Below are 21657 nucleotides of genomic sequence, written 5' to 3'. Positions count from 1 at the left end.
CCAGCTACGTATTGCCATGTGATCTTTGATAGACCAAACAAAAGCATACCCCGGGGAAAAGAAACCCTGGTTAATAAATGATCCTGATAGAACTGGTTAGCCACGTGTAGAAGATTGAAAGTGGACCCAGCCCTCTCACCGCTTAAAAAATTGACTACTGCTGGATAACAGAAAGTTAAGACATGAAATAATAAATATCCTGAAAGAAAGTGTGGGAATAATTTTAACAACATTGGCATGGAAAAAGATTTTATGAAGAAGACTCCCTTGGCAATTACAGCAACACCAAAAATAAATGAATGGGACATGATCAAACAAAAAATCCTCTGCACAGCTAAGGGTGCCATAACTGAAGTATAGAGACAACCTTCAGAGTGAGAACAGATATTTGTATACTATGAACCTGACAGAGGGCTGATGAATAGAATCTATAGAGAACTCAAACTACTCAATAAGAAAAGAGCAGACAACTTCATTTATAATTGGGACAGAGACATTAACAGACCCTTCTCTGAAGAATAAAGATGAGTGGCCACAAACACATTTAAAAAATGCTCACAGGGCCAGGTGTGGTGGCTCGTGCCTGGAATCCCAGCACATGAGAGGCCCAGGCAGGTGGATTGCCTAAACTCATAGGTTTGAGACCAGCCTGAGCCAGAGCAAGAACTTGTCTCTAAAAAAAAATAGCTGGGCATTGAGAATTGCTTGACCCCAGGAGTTTGAGGGTTGTTATGAGGTATGATCTTATGACACTCTACCTAGGGGGACAAAATGAGACTCTCAAAAAAATTTTTTAAAAATGCTCATTGTACCTAATCATCAGAGAAATGCCAGTCAAATTACCCTGAGATGTCATCTAAGAATCCCAGAGATATCTCACATCACAAAGTCTCTAAGCTGCAGATGCTGGCATGGATGTGACTGGAAGGGAACACTTTTACCCAGCTGCTGGGATTGCAAACTTATACAGCTTCTATGGAAAGATGTGTGGATACTCCTCTAAGAGCTAAAAGTAAACCTTCCTTGGATCCCACCATCCATTACTAGGTATCGGTCCAGAAGAAAAAAAGAAATCATTAAGGACAATTGCTCTAGAATGTTCATCGCAGCTTGGTTCACAATCACCCAGACATGGAAGCAACCTAAGTGCCCATCAACTCATGAATGGATTAATAAACTGCACTGTATATATATGTACCATGGAATACTATTCAGCGATTTAAAAAAAAAATGGAAACTTTACATCTTTTTGTATTAACCTTAATGGAGTTGAAGAACATTCTTCTTAGTAAAGTGTCACAAGAATAGAAAAGCAAATATCCAATGAATGCAATACTAATATGAAACCAGCAGATAAGTACAGCCCCACGTGAGATGAAAACACAAAGTTGGGGAGGGGAGATGCAGAAAAGGGGAGGGGGCGGAAGTAGGCTGGTGAGCTCTAACCTGATAGGCACAATGTGAAGGGATACAGCACCTCCCTGGGTGAAGGGCCCAGCTACAACTTTAACTTTCCCTAACAAAGGCAAATAGTATAATCTAATCATATGTGCTCTCATATTAATCTGAAATAAAAAAGGAATAAAAGCTACACGCCATTATACACAGCAGATGTACCATAATTAATTCAGCCATTCCATTATTGTTGAGCATTTCTGTCTACCTTTTGCTTCTGTGCATGATAATGTACTAAATAGCTTTGTTTGAATTATTCAACATTGTATATCAGTGGTCTTATTATTTTATAAAGATTATAACACTACAAAAAACAAAATAAACTGAAAAACAATACAGGCAGAGCTATTTGAACTTGCTGAGAGCAACTAAAGAGAGAGATTTTTCCCACGATTTCATCCTCTTCTCATGATTCACCCACTTCACTCATATCCTCCCGCACAGCAGGTCGGATAAAGGTCTGCAGAGTGGTCTGTGCTAACATATCACACGAGACATACAGATGTTTGTACTCGGCACACAGGTGTTTCAGTTCTTACTTTCCATCATGCCAAAAGCAAATTTTTTAAGGAAAATATGTTACAAAATTTTTCCTACCCAGTTCACATAATTAAGCCCACCCAGGCTGAAAAATAAAACAAGGCTTAGTGCCACTCCAGCATTCAGGGCCAACCAGACAAGCAGGTAAATCATTTGAGAAGATTTCCAAGCTTAATCCTTTGAAAACTGATCTTACCTCAGGGGGATACCAAATCACATTCTGCATTTAAATATTCCTGCTTTAAATTGCAGTTGCCCAACAAGTTTTGTAGAAGAGAAAAATGTCTTTGTTTGAAATACAATTTCATTATAAAGAAAATGCTTTATTTTTATCTTCACAATTTAAAGTATACTTCTTTAAATGTTATTTCCTGTTACAAAATGATTAGTATAACGTGCACATATATTTTATGAACATTCATAATGTATGTATGCCCAAAGACATTAAATGAAATATTTTAACCAAAAGTAATTTATACTGCAGAGGTTAATAGCAGTGAAATTTGAAACAACTATTTTGTTTTTAGAAAATGCATAGTTGCTTGTACAAACTTAAATAGTAATAATACTATAGCAATGTTTATCTTCTTAAAATTAAACATAGGACATGTTGCAAGCAAGACATTTGACTTGTTAGACAGGTGACCCCGATTTTAATCTGTGCTCTGCCATCAGTTAGCTGTTTTAGGTTGTGTAATTCCCCTACCCTTTCTTGATTTAAATTCAATTATCGTTAAAATTGGAGAGTTTGACTACATTATCTCTTAGGTCCCTGTAAGCTCTAAAATTTCAGTGATGCTAAAAAGCTAACCTTACATAATTCCCATCTCCATCAATTCCTATGTCCCAGTTTTTGACAGGGTTTATATGGATTACCGACATGGGCAGTACGTACAAGAATAAGCTACTCTGAAGACATGTTTCACTTTTTCATAGATTTTGGTACAATAATTTAAAAATTCACCAAATAGTATTTTACCTCCAACAATTAAACCACATCAGCTATTCTATAAACAGTGTGTTCTGATTCTGCAGGATGATAAAGATTTGTAAATAATCTAGTATATAAAAGAGATACAAATAGAAAAAAACTTCTACCCAGTAACAAATTGAGGCTAAATAATCCAATATATATGAGAGATATAAATACAACAAAATTTACTTGTTAACAAATTTAGGCTATATATCGATCCAGGAAGGATGTCAGGAGAAAGAAGAATCAATTTCAGAAAGAGAAAGAAAGAAGGAAAAAAGGAAACAGGGATAGATGGATGGATGGATGGATGGATGGAAGGAAGGAAAGAAAGAAGTGAAGGAAGGAGTAATGACAATAATAAAAGTTGTCTTCAGTCTTCTAATTATACAGTAAGGACGATTTTGCTCGCAAGAAGAGTCGCTAGGAGATTGCTCATTGATCAGCTGAGTGTATGAGAAGCAAGTTCGAACCATTCATTTGCCATGAGCTGGAATTGCGATTCTCAAGCGTGGTGTAGATTCACTGGTGGGTCATGATCAGGTGGGAGGTAAATTTTAAGTAATTTCATATTTGTTAAAAAAGCACAGTTTGCAAATGATTTTCTGTGAAGTAAATCAGAACATATTTAGGTTAAGCTGTTATAATAACCCCCTCACTTCCATTCTGATGTCTCATCTAGGGAGGAAGCAAAGGCTAGAGTAGTGCAGAACTGTGAATGGTTCTAACTCTGACAATGAGTTCCTATCTTTCTTTCTTTCTTTCTTTCTTTTTTTTTGTAGAGACAGAGTCTCATTTTATCGCCCTCCATAGAGTGGCTCACAGCAACCTCCAACTCCTGGGCTTAGGCGATTTTCATGTCTCAGCTTTCCGAGGAGCTGGGACTACAGACACCCACCAAAATGCCCAGCTATTTTTTTGTTGCAGTTTGGCCGGGGTGGAGTTTGAACCTGACACCGTCAGTATATGGGGCCAGCACCCTACCCTCTGAGCCACAGGTGCCACCCAATGAGTTCCTTTCTTACTTGAGAAAGTCAAGCAGACTTTGTGGAAGATAGTTTCATAAGGTCAACTCAACTTGTCCTAAGGAAAAAGGTAAAACACTTGGATAAAGAAGTATATTATTCCCTCAGGCTTTACTGAGGTAGGCTTTCCAATACTTCACTCTTCACCTGTAGGGGTCTTCTCTCGTTTTCATGGGGGCCCATTCAGCCTTCACTCTTCTTTACTGCAGACCACGTATTTCACCATGCTGGAGAAGAGAGGGAAAGTGTCCCGATTAACCTCATCCTCCCCCAGGACTCCAGAGGGAAAAGAAGGAGAAGCAGAGTTCTTTCTCTCTCTCACTGTGCTTGTGTGCACACACAAACATACATCTATATCCCAGGGAAGAATTACATTTCACTCAGTTTGGTGCCTCTTCCACATCATAGAAAAATCACCATGGCCATAAGAAAAGGCCCAGTATACATGATAAATTATTACGGCACATTAGAGCCCCACTACAATCAAAGGGGATGATTATGTCTACGTAATTGAATTTTTCCCTTCAATAAAATTTAGGAATTATAGATAAAGGAAAATAGTTACACAACCATCAATTCTATTTTCACAGCTTCTCTCATGTAATTCAAGGAAACATTGCATATTTATTTCTATAAAGGAATTGAACAGATTATAAACAAAAATAGAAATTAATACACCAATTGTGGGAAATATGAAAAAGGCTTTATAATGATTTAGAAGACAGAAAAAGGTTCACTCCCCTAAAATTACAACTTGAATTTTATAGTTATTGTAAAAATCAATATTGATTTACTTTGGTTAACTACCTTGTGTTTGCATATATGTGTGTTAAAGAATATTTGGTGATTTTATTAGATATTTTAGAGATTTAAATGAACATTGAATCACTATTTTAGCTGTCTTTCAAACTACTTTGTACAATCACAAATTTAAAGATCATCTTGTCAGATGTGACATTATACATATCTTTGTTTTATTAAAAACTTGCAAATAAAAGCACTTTTTTTTTTTTTTTTTGAGACAGAGTCTCACTTTGTGGCCCTCGTTAGAGTTTGTGGCATCATAGCTCACAGCGACCTCAAAGTCTTGGGCTTAAGCAATTCTCTTGCCTCAGCCTCTGAAGTAGCTGGGACTAAGGTGTCTGCCACAAGGCTTAGCTATTTTTTTGTTATTGTGGTGGTAGTTGTCATTGTTGTTTTAGCAGGCCCTGGCTAGGTTTGAACCCACCAGCCCCGGTGTACAAATATTTTAAATATAGGTCTTATATCAAGAGATATTTATGGAAAATACATATTTTAAGTGTGTGCAAAATATTTTACAAGTCATATTTATGCTTTTCATAATAAGATAAGGAATCTTACAATTTCTACAATTAAATAGTTGATAATTGGGCATGCATACATGTGTACCTGTAAAAAGATTGATAAGGATGAGAGAATCAAGAAAACCTATTATTTTGACAAAACAAGCTAAGTATTTCTTATCTGAAATGCTCAGGCCCAGAAGTATTATAAGTTTCAGATTCTGGCATTAGTGGCTGAGCATTCCAAATCTGAAATTTTGAAATGCTTCGCTGAACATTACCTTTGAGCAGAATACTGATGCTCAAAAACCTTTGACTTTGGCACATTTCATATTTCAGGATTTTGGATGCTCTACCTGTAAACTTAACAATGTATGAGTATTTCAAAAGAAATGCTCATGGCACCATGGCACCATGTGTATACCTTTGCTACAATATGTCAAATTTATTGAACCAGCATATTTTACCTGATATATTGAAAATAAAACTAGGGAATATGAAACGGCTTAACAAAATTTGACTGTATTTTACTCATAACCTCTATTATTTCTATCATCCTGATAATCTATAACTGTCATTGTATAGACACATCAATTATTAGGTAGTCTTTATATTTCAGCTTGTGAATATTCTCAGTAAACTCTCATGTATAATATTCACAACATTCTTGAAATGTTCTAGCAAGTCCTGTGGTGACCAAACCTCAGCTAATTCATCATTTCTATTTTCTTTCTCTCCAGCTAAAGCAATTTCCTTCCCTTCATGTGCCAGTTGGCACCTCACATTTCTTTTCAATTATGTTTTTAATTTTTTTGAGTTGTATTTGGCCTTCCATTTCATTGCAGTTTTATGTAGTACCTCTTTCTTCCTAGATGACTCATAAGTCTTTCTTTTTCACATTCTTGTTAACTCAAAATATAAATTCCCCAAGTTTGCCAAAGGATACTTATTTCACATTGCACAGTTGCAGACTCACACAAAAGCCTCTACACTTTCATAGTCGCTCTCATGGCCATCCTCATCTCTTCTCTGCATTGCCTAAACAGCCTGTTGTTCTTTCTTTACAGTGAAACCATTTGAAAAAATTTTATAGAACACCACTTCACCTATACAAAAAGGGTCAGTGGACCCTCATTTCTTATTAAATTTTATTAAGAATATTTAGCCTAGCAGTCAAGAAAAATCCTTCACTCTGCGATGCTAATGATTTTTCAATAGTGTTTCTCAGTATTTATTATGAATAGCTTGCACATAAGTTATATCTCCTGTGTTTTCAAATATATTTTGGGCTTTAAGCAAAATTGTTTGCTTACAGGGGGCAAAGTGATTAGAGCTAGGGAGTACAGTAAAGGTGGCAGGCATGAGAACCCTTGCTGGATGAGTGTAGTAGGGTGAACTCACTGGTGCAGCCAGGAATACAGGAAAGGAGATTTTCAAATAGTCATGGTGGACATGGCAGAACAGAAATATTTAGTTCTGGTTCACTCAAAATACCTGTTAGTGGAGTATTACTGTTCTAAAATACCCAAAGAAAAAAGCAGAATGCAGTTACAATGGATTCAGGTGTGAATGGGCCATTTCCTGAGTTTTGGGCTGCTTTCTGGAAGCAAGCTCAGAGGCTTTTCTCTATATTTTGCTAAAGCAAAAGTAATAACCTAGAGAATGTGTATGAGCTTTGGAATCAAATGAATATGTTTAGATGTGATTACAAACTCAATTTTGCTGTTTATTGGCCCACATTCCTTGAGAGTTTCTTGACTTTCTGAGCTCCAGTTAAAGTTTTGAAAACTCTAAAACAAAATTCAAGTAGAAGCCTTCATCTTTGAAGTGGGTTCTATTGGTAGAGCCTGAGAATATTGCCAGGGAGCTGAGTAAGCAGGCTGATGACTGGCAGAAAAATTCAAAATAGAGGCTACTACATGAGAAACCTGGCTCAGAAAATAGGGACAGAAGTTTGGACATCTTCAACTCATTGTAATGTGGGAATAAACTATTCAACATTGAGATCCTGTGACCCAGGATAACGTATGAGAAGACTGGGCCTGGGTACCTAATTTCGACTGCAGAACAAAGCAAAGATGGAAGATGACAGAGCATGTACAGGCTCCAGTTAGCCCTGAGCAGTCTCAAAAGAGCTTCCAAACCCTTCCCAGACCCACCTCAATTAAAAACTAGGTTTTGTTTTTCTAGGCATGAATGCAACTTATTCTCATGATGAATAATGCTCTTGGGCACTGGAGTTCAGTTTGGTTACCATGAACATTTCAGATCTGTATACATGAATGCATTTTATCTGAACCACATGGACCCACAATTGGGTTAGAAACCTAATGAAAATAGGTTATCTTAATATACCTACTATCCCTGAATTTATTGCTGTTACAGGAGCCAGAAAAAACCACAGAAGTAATTTCTCTTACAGAAGGTTGGCTATTCAACTGCCATCCTTAGCCAGAAGCACAATACATAAATATTCAAGAAAATTTAAAAGAACCAGGGAAAGAATTATCCACATTATTATGGGCCCCCCAAGTAGTTTGCTTCAGGTTACTATTTATTTTTCTCAAATATTTACATTCTCTCCTAACACATTCTGGAATCATCTTGTTAAGTTGTCTAAAGTATTCCATCTATGCAAATAGCTGGGGAGAATTTGTAAACTTGTATTAGAAGGAAGACAGACTTATGAACCTTCAAAACATTCATTATCCAATTAAAACAAAAAGACTGAATTAATACCAAAAAAAGATAAAAGTATAATACCACAAACAGTAGCGTAGGATCATTCATGTCTTTTTTTTTTTTTTTTGGTAGCAGCTGTGATAATGCTGTTTTATAATTTGTTTACAACTTATTTCAAAAAGAAATTAGTTTATGCTATGATTTACATTTAGCAGTTTGAAATATACCAGAATAGATTTTTGATTCTGTTGTTCAGATCTCAGTTGCAACAGTATAAAGAAAAGGTTTGCTACTTGCTAGTATAGTTTAGATTGTGATACATTATTTCTTTTTAGCAACAAGAATCATGATATAAGACATGAAGGCTATGTTAACCAGTTGGATGAAAGTATTTCAAATTGTATACAGAAATAGTGCACTGTACCCCATGATAGTAGTAATCTACACAGCTATGCTTTAATAAAAATGAATAAATAATTAAAAACAGAAAAAAAGAGTCATGATATAATTATTATATATACCTAATATGTGCTTCCTGTTTAATAAGTACTACAAAGATGTGGAATAGACCTGCTTTCAAATGCTGCAAAAACTGATATAAACATGAGCATGAAACCTCATTTCTGGAGATGACTTTTAAAGGCAATGTGAGAGAGAAGAAAGAGATATAGGGTTAGAGGGAGAGGAGAAGAGAGAACCAGATGATACGAGGAAGAGAGAAGAAGAACAACATACGCTTATGTGGCAATGACTGTGTCAGACATTATTAATGCCTTGTCACTATAAAGTTAATTTAATCTTCGTAGAACTAAGTGTTAGATACTTTTATTGAACATATTTCATAGACACAGACATACTGTATAAAATATCTCAATGGGGGAAGCTAAAAAGGCAAAGACAGCTAAGAAAGAAATACCCCATCTCCTGTTGCCAACATTAAAATTAAAGACTAGAAGATGGAGACTTTGTCTGAAGCAATGATTCCTGACCTTTTCTAAGTGGTAGTAACTGAGACTCCAGACCTCAAGTATTCCCACATGTGTATGTCTGGTCTTAGTCCACAAGATTCAATATCAGCACAGATTCCATCAGACATCTCTATAATGCAATGTCCTCCAGAATCAGGGGATATCTTTCAAAAACTGAGGCAGTGGGAAAATATTTTGCACAGGGATAACATAAAGGACAGATACTATAACTAAATGAAAAAGTTCAATTTAGGCAAGGCATACAATTGCCATCATTTATGGTTAAAATTACTCCACATTTAAAAATTATAAATTTATATTTTATATCTAGCATCACAGCTTCCCAAGGCCAATTCTTTCACTTCCCCTAACGTAATTCACATATTTTCCTCTCTCTGTGGAACATCCATGAAATACCTATTCTCTCTCTGAATTTGTTACTGACACTCTGGATAAAGGGCTGGATGAAATTCCACAGGTTATTCGTCTTCAATATATGAAAGAATCCTTTGACCTGGGCTAATAGAATATGAACAGGAAAAAATATCATCTTAATATTTCCCAAATATGGGGTAGTTTACACAGGATTGGTGAATGAGAATTGGTTTATGTTAAAAGTTCTACTGGTTATAAGTGTATTTGTGAGAGATTTATTTAATCATCTATATATCTCTAGATAGATGCACAGATGTAGTTATGGAGATGGGTATATATTTCCTTAGCACTTCCTCTCATGGGAAGTAATTTCATGCAAAAGAGTTTCTACGTTTTGAAAATGTTGATACATTTCTTTGAATACATACTTTTGTATTATTATATGTTGAAAATATAACAGTCTTAAAAGTTGTGATGGCCATCAGGTCAAAGATAGACTTCTGTGGTTTCTCCATTGATAAAAGCTGGAGCGGAGCTCCAGTGGCACAATCCATTAGCGTGTGGTACTTACATGATAAAAGCAGGAGCATGATAAAAGTGACATTGAACTTAGAGATGTTCTCCAGTGTAAGTGTACAAACTCATCATAGGCAAAATCAAAACATGTAACCATGTTTCTTGTAAATGTTGGTTCCGAAGAGCCCAACAGATCTGTTAAAAGAGGATCTCATCTGTAAGAGAATAACAATATTCACTTTAATCAGTGACTGTGAAGATTATAAATAATATTGTATGCCCATTGTAGTACCTGGTAGAGATTATTTATTAAACATATGGTGATTTATTGTTATGGAGAGAATAATATTTCACTTTTCTTGTTGCATGAAGCTCTTAGAGCTGTGTCAGGATTAAATATTATAGTTCTCACATTATTTTATTGATTCATTTATTGTTCACTGAACAAGTATTAATTTACTACCAACTAAATGCTAAATATCATCCTATATGATGTATATGCAGTGAAGTACAAGAAAATGGCTTTGGGCCAAGCATGGACGGCTCACGCCCATAATCCACGCACTCTGAGAGGCCATACGGGGTGGATCGCTTGACCCCAGGGGCTCAAGACCTACCTGAGCAAGAGTGACACTCCCTCTCTAGTAAAAAAGAAAAAATAGGTGTAATGGTGGGCGCCTGTAGTCCCAGCTATTCAGGAGGCTGGGGCAAAAGGATTCTTAAAATCAAGAATTTGAGGTTGCTGTGAGCTATGACACCACTGCACTGTCCCCAGGGCAACAGAGTAGATTCTGTCTAAGAAAAAAAAAAAAAAGAAAATGGCTTTGAAAAAACTGCAGGCCCATGGTGAGATAAAACATTCCAAGTTTTACTATGTATGTGGGCCTCCATTATGAGTCTTGCTATGAGCAGCAAGAGGCCGCACCCTCAGCTTGTGGCATGTTCTATTTCCAACTGCTCTACTTGTGCTCTTTTTTTTTTTTTTTAAGTGGGCTAATCTCTCAGTTCTTCACTCACGGCTTGCTTTAATATCATCTATGGCATGTTTCTAATTGTGACATCTGGATCTCCCTCAGTGCAACATTTGATCTTAATAAGGGAAGATTCCACCTTTTCCCCAAAACTATAAATATTTCTCTTTTCTAAAATAAGTACCTAAGATTTATTTCAGGAAAATTAAAAAATATAATTATTCATTTTCTTGTTCTTTTTATTTCAGTAACATATTCAGGTAACATGTTCCCTGAACCTCTCCAGCACACTCCCCCGCTTTCTTCCCCCACCCACATCCGCAAGCACACATACCTTACACACTTTTCTTGTGAGAAGTCAATCTTGCATCCTTTAGGGAACCAAGTTCTTCCTCTCAGAAGGGGTGAGGTCAAGATTTGAAGGAGGAAAACAATGTCCTTTTCCTATTGGTTGTAATTTAGGAGGTGCCATACCATTCAGACCAAGGATGTAGGAAACTGTGGTAGAAATTATCTATGACATAGAAAGGGGGAATATAGAATCTAGTCAGGCACAGTGGCTCACACCTAAATCTTAGCACTCCAGGAAGCTGGGGTGGGAGAATCCTCTGAGCTCAGGAATTGGAGATCAGCCTGAGTAAGAGTGAGACCCAGTCTCAACTAAAAATGGAAAAATAAGCAGGGCTAAGTGGCAGATGCCTGTAGTCCCAACTACTTGGGAGCTGAGGTAGGAGGATCATTTGAATCCAGGTGTATGAGGTTGCTGTGAGCTAAGCTGAGTCTACTACGACACTTTAGCCGGGGCAACAGAGTGAGACTCTGTCTCAAAAAGAAGTAATAGTGTCCTATATAACCTAATCTTTATAATATAAACTAAGTAAAATGTTGATAATTATCATTGACTAGTTAAAAACACACCACGAATCTTTAAATATGCAAATGTTTTATTTTAATCTCCTTGGAGAAACTAATTCATAGGAAAATGTGTAAATTAAAGGTATCTCAATATTGAGGTTATTCAAATGTTAGCAGTCTCTAAAATAAAGGACCATCATCAGATATCCTATTTATTTGGCAGAACTTGAGTTTCTTGGTCATAGAAACCAGTTTTGTGCAATAAGGGAGATAGAACAGATGGCAAAGCCACAGCTCAGAAAAGAAAAAATATTCCTCCCTTCTGGTTTAGATAATCCCTAGAGTTTTGGCTTTGGAATAAGACGAGTTTCCTACAGCAATACCTTAAAAAGAAGAAGGAGGTTTTGTGGTTGGAATTTTTGACTAGAAGTGAGGAATCCTAGGTTATAATTTTGGTTGCAGCATTTACTCATTGTCTCTGGAGCAGTAAAGGAGACTGATAAATAAATAAATATTGCCAGACTGTTTCTAGGGCTCTGTGAAAAGCACACTAAGCAAATATTCATTGTCACCAGACATATTGAAAATATTATTATTCAAATATCAGATGGCAAAAAAATGAAACCTAGGAGAGGTTATTTTTGCCAGTCTGAAAAGTGTGTAAAATCCTGCACAAACCAAAGTGATTGTGTCCTTTGTTTCCTTTCTTCTGTTTTCTCACACAAGGCTGAGAGTATGATATTGAATTAAGCAGAATTATCTCCTCAAAATACAGCATATAAATCTTTCCTTGGATTATGGTGTCTTATTTTCCCTCTTCCTGGAAAAGGAAATTTACATGGCAAAAATTAATTCCTCGAGAGTTCAGTAGAAATGTCACAGTGCTAAACATCCATCTGTGAAGAGCCACTGTAACAGGAAGTGAGGTGAATTGAATAGCAGTCACAGCTAAGCAAAGGCACCGAGTGACCTCTGGAAATAGGAGGTTATGATCAGAAAAATAGCCTGAGAGGTACCACTCTCATTCATCCCGACCCCCACACAGGATCCACGGTGGGAAATGAAGTGCTGGATGTGAGTCTATATGATGAAGAAGGTGTAACCTGTGGGCTGACCCCGGGTAGAAAGGTGTTGTCAGAGGAAAGGGAGAGAAAGGGTCTTGGAACTCTAACACACAGCAAGCTCTGGGTGAGAGCCTGCCCTCTCTCCTATCAGGTACATCACAGGAGTATGTGGTATTAACGTAATACATTGCAGTTATAGAAAAGCTATCCGCACAAGAAATAAAATGCTTTTCTATTTACATGTCGACATGGAGAAATCATGTTTTATCTGAATTTCGTTCACCTGTTTTCTCTCACTGGTTTACCTCATGTGTGTCATCACACGCATTCCATCTGAGCCATGTCCTTGCATTTTATGAATACAATCACACCCTTGTTTGTTGCAGTTAAGTACTAGCTAAAAATCAGTGTCTTCATGAAATTTCAGTCTGGATCTTTATTGCTTTAAGTTTCATTTAAGGAGAGCCAATATACACAGAGTTGATGAATCAGATTAGGGAATATCACAGAGGCATTATTTAATTTCTGGGAGGTCCTGGCCATCCCGTGAGGATTCATGTTTTAGGCCAGGTAGACATTCTTGTCCTAAAACAAATGACGCGTGCGTTACAGCTAGTGCCCACAAATGTATACAATCTTAATGCTTAAAATGTTACCTAATTACAGTACATGGGATTCTAAATATATAGCTGGGAAAATTAAAGGGAATAAGGGCCTCTATTTAATAATGCATTATGGCCCCGATTTCCTGATCTCCTGGGGTAAGATGTGAGTTTTAAAACAGGTAGCTTGGTGAACCAGCTTTACAGGAGATTTCAAATGCAGATGGGTTACTTGTTACAAGTTCAAAGCACCCCAGTGAAGACTAAAATAAAAAAAAAAAAATTAAAGTGCTCAGCCTGTTTTTGATGAGCATTTGACATTTATTACTTCCTTTGGCTTTTTTTTTTCCTTAAAAAAATTCTTATTTGATTTAGGAGGACCAAACCTCTAGCCACCATTGAGTCAGAAATTAAGTTAGTCAGAAAATAATATTCCCTTGTTACTATTTGATTCATGGAAAATTGTGGAGACACTCTCTTTTTCTATGATTTTTGACAGTTAGAGAACTCCCTTTTCACGTGTCTTAGCTGCCAAGACCTAGAATACCTATGCCCTGGGAAAACTCCAAAGGGGGAGGAAGAATAGAAAAACTGTAACATATTATTATCCTTTTAGAATTTGGTTTCTCCAGTGTCTGTTCTTTACCAGTAAGGAGAAAAGTTGTCAAACAATCAAACTGCAAGAAATACTGCTTGGTGATCCCAGTCCAGTTTCCATGCAGGGAGAAAAGTCATCATAGGGTTTAGAAATACTTTTTATTTATGTCTCATAAACAAGTTTAAAAATAACACCAAAAAAGGATGTTAACCATATGGCATCTCCCAGTTTGTGACTAAAGGGGATAGAGTTACCAAAGTTCTCTCAAGCCCTTTGAACTTGAAAGCCAGTGTGCATTTTCCATTCCATTGTACGCTGCGATAAACAGTAACCCCTTCGTTGCCAAGTGTGTTTATGGGCTCCCTTTGTTCAGCAAACATCAGTACATTACCTCATTTTCACTGCTGTATGTAACTGGAATGTTTTCAGACAGCTGTCTACATTCGCTAAGCTTTTGTTTTCCTTGTCTTTTTTTTAATACCATTTTTCAAGACAAAATAATGATTGAAATTGTGCTTTACATAATGTCCAAAGATCTTTAAGTCTCAGAGCAGTGTTCAGTCATAACGAACTTTATCAGGCTTTAGGAACATACTATTCAAAGATAAATAAGTTAAAGATAAGTCATTCCTTTTGGAGAACATAACTTTTATTATAAGACATGCAAAACATCTTACATATATGCTACCTTCATGTCACAAATTCACATACCACTTATTGACTGCTAAATGTGCTAAAGTAACATTTTTCCCCTACTGAAATACGCCATTTCGTGTTAAAAAGAGATTCACATTTTTCTCTACATTTTCTATACATTTAAGCAAATATAGAGGCTGCGGATCTGCGCGATCGAGCGCACAGAGACTTAAGTGCATTGCCATCATCACATCAGCTCTGTCACTCCCATCAATCTCATCATCTTCAAAAAACTCCAAATGCTAATTGCATATCACATTTTGTTCTTGTGCTTTGGGAAAGGGTTATAAATCTCTAGATACTCAATAAATCTGAATTAAAAAGTGATCGCAGCAAAATTGTTTCATCTGCCATCACAATAAAAAGAACATTAAAATTTTAAAAGTCTTGCCTGTTATATCAGTTGGCAATTGTTTAAAGGATCAGAAAAAAATTAGTGCAGTATTGCAGAGTGTTTCTGTTTTGATTTGGGGGCATAATTTCCATATGCCTGCTAATATATACCCTAGCTGTCCTTTTCTCGGTCAACTCACATAATGAGACTGATAATGAACGTGAGCTTAGAGTAAAGTCACAGGCGTTTTCAATCAGTAGAAATAAGACAATGTGGACACAGAGGGGAGATCAGCTTCTAAAGTTGTATTAGGTTAGACCAAAGAGAGGGCAGAATGTAGATGCCAGAGATACTCACCAAAGATTGCATGTGTAAATTTGAGTGATTGGGCAGGTTTCAAATTTCAGTAGAATTGCAGTGGGGCAGCTGATGTGTTCCTGTCCATTTCTAGCTGGAATCCTACAATCTTTCTGAGAGTCAAGGTTCACTTTGGAAGGAGTCTGGCTGTGAGACAGTGTTGCCTGTAGGGAAGCTAAGTTGTATGGGCATCCTGAGAGGAGACAAGAGTAAGCTTTTCACAATCTCACTTGTCTGTGCCTCAGTTGAGTCAGATATAACATGGTATTAGGAGAATAAGAAATTTACAAAATTGTTGCAAAGGTAAAGTTTATTGTATATATCTGCAATTATTAAAATATACCTGTATTGTGATAAATGCACAATAAAATAAAATGTCATTTTTATTTACTATGTTATTACTGATAAATTTAGCATTAAGCCAAGGCCTGAATGTGGGCAAAGGCACGGAGACATAGTTGGTACTGACCGTTCCCAAGCACCTCACTTCATGATGGTCTACACCACAGTTAATGCTTGGTGTCCTGTCGTAATTCTGTCCTTTCATTTGGTCATTCTTCTCAGCTGTCAAAAAATAGAACTTGAAAAGGCTGACATTCATTTTAGATGAGGTACTTGCCAAGCTTTATTTCATTAAAATTTCAAGAACTCTATTACAGATCGTGCTGTCATAAGCTTGTTACAATATGCCTTTTGGTACAAGTGTGCTGGCCATCAAACATGGTCAAGACACACAAAAATAGACAAAACTCAGCCACGATGATCAAAATGGACAATAGACAAAACGAAGCCATCAGACTCTGGGTAATGATTTAGCACAAGCAAGCAAGAGTGGTGACCTTTTATGTCTTGATCAGCTAGTAGTTACATGGTTTGTCCATTTTATAAAGATTTCTTAATTGGGAACTGAAATATGTATCCTGTAAGTCGTTAAACTATAAAAAAGGGCTTATAATTCTTAAAAGATATCAGGCATTAAGGATTTTTATAAAATCCATATTTAGAATTATCATTGAAATGTTACACATCATTGCCCTCTGATTTCAATGCTCAGGGAAGTTTCGACGGCACTCTTAAGTGCTAACTCCCCTACTGTTAGGTCACAGCACTCAGCAGGTTCTATCCCTTTATTCTTCCTCATAGTTTGTTTTACTCACATTCAAATTATTTCCTGTAATTTACTGAAAATTTTAGTGTCCAACTTGAGTTTTTTTTCCACTCTGTCTCTCATTTCTATCCAAACCTATTCCTATCTTAAGGAAATATAACGTCTTTACCCAGACAGTAACCTGTTTTTTCACTTTCTTTGTCTCATCGCCACTTTATTCATCCTCAGGGACCAAATTCCATAGTCACATCTGGCCCTTGTCATCACCATGAACGGTTTGGAATAAAAGACCGAGAAGACGAATCTATCACGGCCTCCTCCCTTCCAGTGTTCTTCCTCCCTCACGTAGGGCGGTTCAGTTCTTTGTTTCATCCATACATCCAGTAGCCTGCTCTATTTTCTCAATAGTTGTCATTTTTTTTCATTTCTTTTCCATTTTCCCTGTTAAGCTTATAATCCACAATATAATTCACATTAATATCTCATTTCCCCAACTCAGTTAAACATTCTTTGCATCTTTCTGCCAAACCCCAATCTTGGATCGTTTGAACCAGTCTGTCATCTCCACGCTTCCACCAGGACTAGTAGGGAAAAAATCACAGAACCATGAAAATTGCTAACAGTGTATATCCGTGATGACCAGCATCAACCTGGTCCTGCTGCTGCCCTGTGATTCTACTTAGTTTTTGTCAGCTTTCTCTATATATTTCTCTATAGCATTAACTTCATCTTTGTCCCCTTCTATCCCTCCCTCTCAGAGATAATTTAGCTTCTTACTGCAATGGAGAAAATAATGGACCATTAACAAAAACTATCCTGAGCTCCTGCTACCTGTATTAACATACATAAAATATATATATACATTTTTCTTAATGAAAAACACTGGGAATGTTACATATACGTAATATACATAATACATAATATATAATACATTGTACAACTATATCTGTGTACTATATGTACACACATATGTCATATATAAAATATATATTTTAATCTATGTTTTATATTTATTATCTGGACAAAACTGATAACCCTACAGTTATAAATAACAACTAGTCACTTAATCTAGTAGCGACATTGGAACCTTTACCATCATTTTTATTCTTTTACACCCTCTCCCTCAGATTAGGGACTCTGTAAGGGCTGGGGCTAGATCTGTCTTGCCACTTATGTATTTCTAAATCCCTCATTGTGTGCTCAGTAAATATTTACTGTGTTTTAATTAATGTTACAAAAGAGCATCTGGCTCTTATCCAGGACTTTCATTTAGGAAAAACACTGGGTCTCTATAGAAAGCATAATTCTAAATTACTTAAGCACTAAGGAAATATTTACTAAAGCTTTTAAATCCAAATTTTCTGAGTCCACTTTGTTCAAATTCAAACTTTGACATTTTAAAATAAATTGATGATTTTATATAAGTTGATCTGTGGCAATGAGTAGGAGAGTAAGGTGTTTTATGTTATATCATCCAATATATTTTGATTGTTCACTATAAAATAGAAGCTCTTATTATTTGCATGTCATCCTGAATTACTATGAAGGTCAAAACTTGTTTTCCTAATTTATATCTGGAGACATTTGGTTTTCAACAAACAACAAGTGTCTTTGAAGTATTAGGAATATATCTTAGGTGAGCAGTTGTTTTTCTGACAAGTTTGTAATTTATGGAGACGTCTTCACTTTCAATAACGGCTCTTATGGGTTTATCCTCTTCTGCTGTATGTGCTCCAGCAGACTCACTATCCCATCTGGAAAAAGCGTCATTCTTTCTGTGTTACTGCATGCTTTGCCTATATATGCAGGTCAGCACTCCTCTGTTTGGGTATAGATTGTTTTCCCATCTTTCATCTTTCATAAGCGATTGTCAATCCCGTCTCCCCATGGCTGACTATTCAATTATGTGATGCTACATGTTAGCAATACCACAGAATGACTGCCCATCAGGTAACAGTTAAATGGTCTAATGCTGATCTTATACCTGCTCAGTGCTTGCCAACATCTCTGCAAGGAACGATGACATTAGGGAAGAGAACTGCTTGGAGCATCTGTCTTCTTTCTATTCACTTTAGCAGGTGCTCAGAAAGAGTCTAATCCTGGAACCAGCTGAGTGTTCAGAGTTGCATATCATTTTGCCTTCAGGTAGAATCATTTATTTTTATTATGGAATATTATTTTAAAGACTATTTTATTCTTCTGGTTTAATTTATTATATGAATATGTAGCATTGAATTTCTCAGAAACCTAAGAAAAAATGTGCACAGTCTCAGTAAGTATACATTATTATACCTATGTACAATATATACATGCATTGATTTATTTTTATTTGTCCACCCAAAATCACATTCTTAGCAGCTCACAAGAGTGAGAAAAGAAGGTCTGCGCTTTGAGGGGGTTCTAGGTTAATCAGTAGAGAGCTCTTAATTCTTGGGAGAATTCTGTAGGTTCAGTGACCCAGGAAACCCTTCCATTTGTTCTCAGGATAAAACAAACTGCTTCTCAGGAGAAGCCCAGCATGTGGTGAGGCTGAATGAGTCACGTAATAATGAGTTTATGTACAGAGGACTGGAGCGGTCCTTACTTGTGTAGATTGTGTCTGTGGGACATCTACTCCATGGATAGCCTTTCAAACTCTAAGAAATACAGTGTTCTAGACTCAGCCTTCTGGCTCAAAGGCAGTCTCTCTGTCTTCACTTAAGCCTAGATATCCTCACTTAAGGATTAATGAGAACCCACTGCTTTTACTGGAGTCAGTTGTTCTGACCATGTGTACCAGCTTCAAATCCTCCTGTCCACTTGGAAGCAGACTCTTGGCTAAGAATCGTGTAAATCAGCCCTCCTGGCTTCTAACCTGCTGCATCTTAGTAAGAAATTCCAACCCAGCTGCTCTACTGATCACTCCAAAGCCTAGCACCTTGGATCCAAACAAAACACAATTTTCATTTTCACTAGTGCTCTTGAAAACTCAAAGAACCATAACATTGATAGAATTAAAGATATCCAGTAGCATGGAATAAAGAAGTCAGTAGTGTTATTAAGGCCATAGATGTTGAAATTTTATACATATTTCTCTTATTACACAAATGGCTAAAAGGCACAGGTTATATTTGAACTTATTTATGCTGTATAATTTTTATAAGAAAAACCCTATAGGAAGAGTAAGCTTTATGAATTTTATCCCTACTATCTAATCTCGATTTAATGAGAAATATTTAACTTTTCAAGGGATTCTCTACATCTTAGACATGGGCATATGTTGCCAGATTGAGTAGAAAACAAAGTAAAAATCAGATATTTCATAATTGACGAGTAAGAGCTGATCCTAATAGATTTTTTTAGCAAATTATAAAATCAGAATAAAATACTATCACTCTGGAATTTTTTCTTCATCCTGTATTTTTCAAATAACCTACAGATTCCGGTAGCCACTTGAAGTTCCCAGTGCTTAGAAATGGTGAACTGTCAATTTACATTGAATTGTGAGGACAGATTAAAATGAAACTGTAAAATGCCTAGCTTGTTTTAGCATTTTATAAAAAGATTGCATTGGCTTGGGGCCAAAATATATGCCTCCCAAATGTCATCTTTAGAACAATTTTTTAAACACACTGTGATTGTGTCTCCCTCCTCTCAACTCCCAGCAGGCTAAAGCAGACCTTGCATAGCTCCACACAGATGCGGACAGAGAAACTGCTCATTATCAATCAATGAACACAAACAAGTTGAAGACTGTTCAGTTCCCCTGTTAAAGGGAAAGAGGCTTAAAGCCCCCGAAGAGTTTATTATTCTGGGTCTGAGATCGTCAAAGTCATTTGATTTTGACTTGCACAGTAGCCACAAAGGTTAAATTGAGGTTAAGTTTCCCAAACAAAATGGAAGCAATTAGGCAGTTAAATAATGTTACCTTTTTGGCTTGGTTTTAGCCCACAAATACCCCCAACAACAACAACAAAAAAAAGTATTATTGTAACCCAACTGTATATTCTTATATATATATTCCTAAGTAACAGCATGATATATAAGAAATTGCCTATATGCCTAATTATATGTTTCGGTACACTATTTTTTCAATAAAAATCATACCAGTGGTTTGCATTTCTCCAGCCAGTAGCTGAGTGTAAGATTTCTCTCTTTGCAATAGAATGTTTGAAGACTTCTAAAGTCTATAATTTTTGATCAGGGGGAAAATAGGCTTGTTGAGATGGGATAATATTATTAGTTATGTTTGTTTGCGTATGGTCAATGGGAAAGAAAAACCAGTAACAGAGTCAAAAATCTGAGATGCAACTATTTTTCCACTGCTAGGGCATTAGGAAAGTACAACCTACTTCATTTTATAAAAATAATCTTCACTTGACTGAAATAATTGACTTGAATTAATTTCTTATCTCACTTGACTTCTAAAATAATTGTGTAAGGTAGAACACTTGAAAAATGATTTTTTAAATGAAACTCAGAAAGATGATCTGACTTGCCCAGGATGACGTATTTAGTGGGAGTTGGAGACAGACTCAAATTCACGGTTAATTCCACACATTAGATAATAGAAAACTTAGAATCATGTTTATTTTAAGTAGTATGTAGTACCTGGTTTTATCTCTAACACACAAAAAATAGGTAAGGTAGTATTCTTGCTTAGAGAGTAACTTTTTAGCACTGTGAATAGTCACTTTTTAGCATCATTACTTAGTGATGTGTATGAAAAAATATCTTAATGTACCACCATTAAGGAGGAATAGGAGACCTGCATGTGTTTATTTTATCTGCATATATTGGTAAAAGGAGTTAAAAAAAAAAATGTGGACTATGTTCTGCACAACTCTGCCCCTTACTAATTTTTTTAGTCTATCTTGTTCCTAATTGCTATTTTCTAAGTTTTTATGTAAAGGGATCCATTTAAGAGATAGAGAGGTAGGTTTGCAGTATGACTTCTTCAGAGGTTCTTTTTTTTTTAATTTCAGATTAATGTATTAATGTGAAGGTGATACAGATTTTTGATACTGGATTTCTAGGTTCTTGGTCTCAACGATTCGATGAATGAATCAACAGACCACAGGGTCAACTGTAAGTTAGGTTTTATTTAACAGGTATTACAACTCTCACAGAGAACCAAACCTCCTTGCAGAGCAGGATAAGATAGGTTTTATACAAGTATCACAGCTCTTACAAAGAGCCAAACCTCCTTGCAGGACAGGGTATAAGTGTTACAGCTCTTACAAAGAGCCAAACCT

The sequence above is a fragment of the Otolemur garnettii genome, unplaced genomic scaffold, assembly GCF_000181295.1.
Source record: "Otolemur garnettii isolate 467f Iridium unplaced genomic scaffold, OtoGar3 scaffold00005, whole genome shotgun sequence".
NCBI lineage: Eukaryota > Metazoa > Chordata > Mammalia > Primates > Galagidae > Otolemur > Otolemur garnettii.
Note: the sequence above shows the minus strand (reverse complement) of the source record.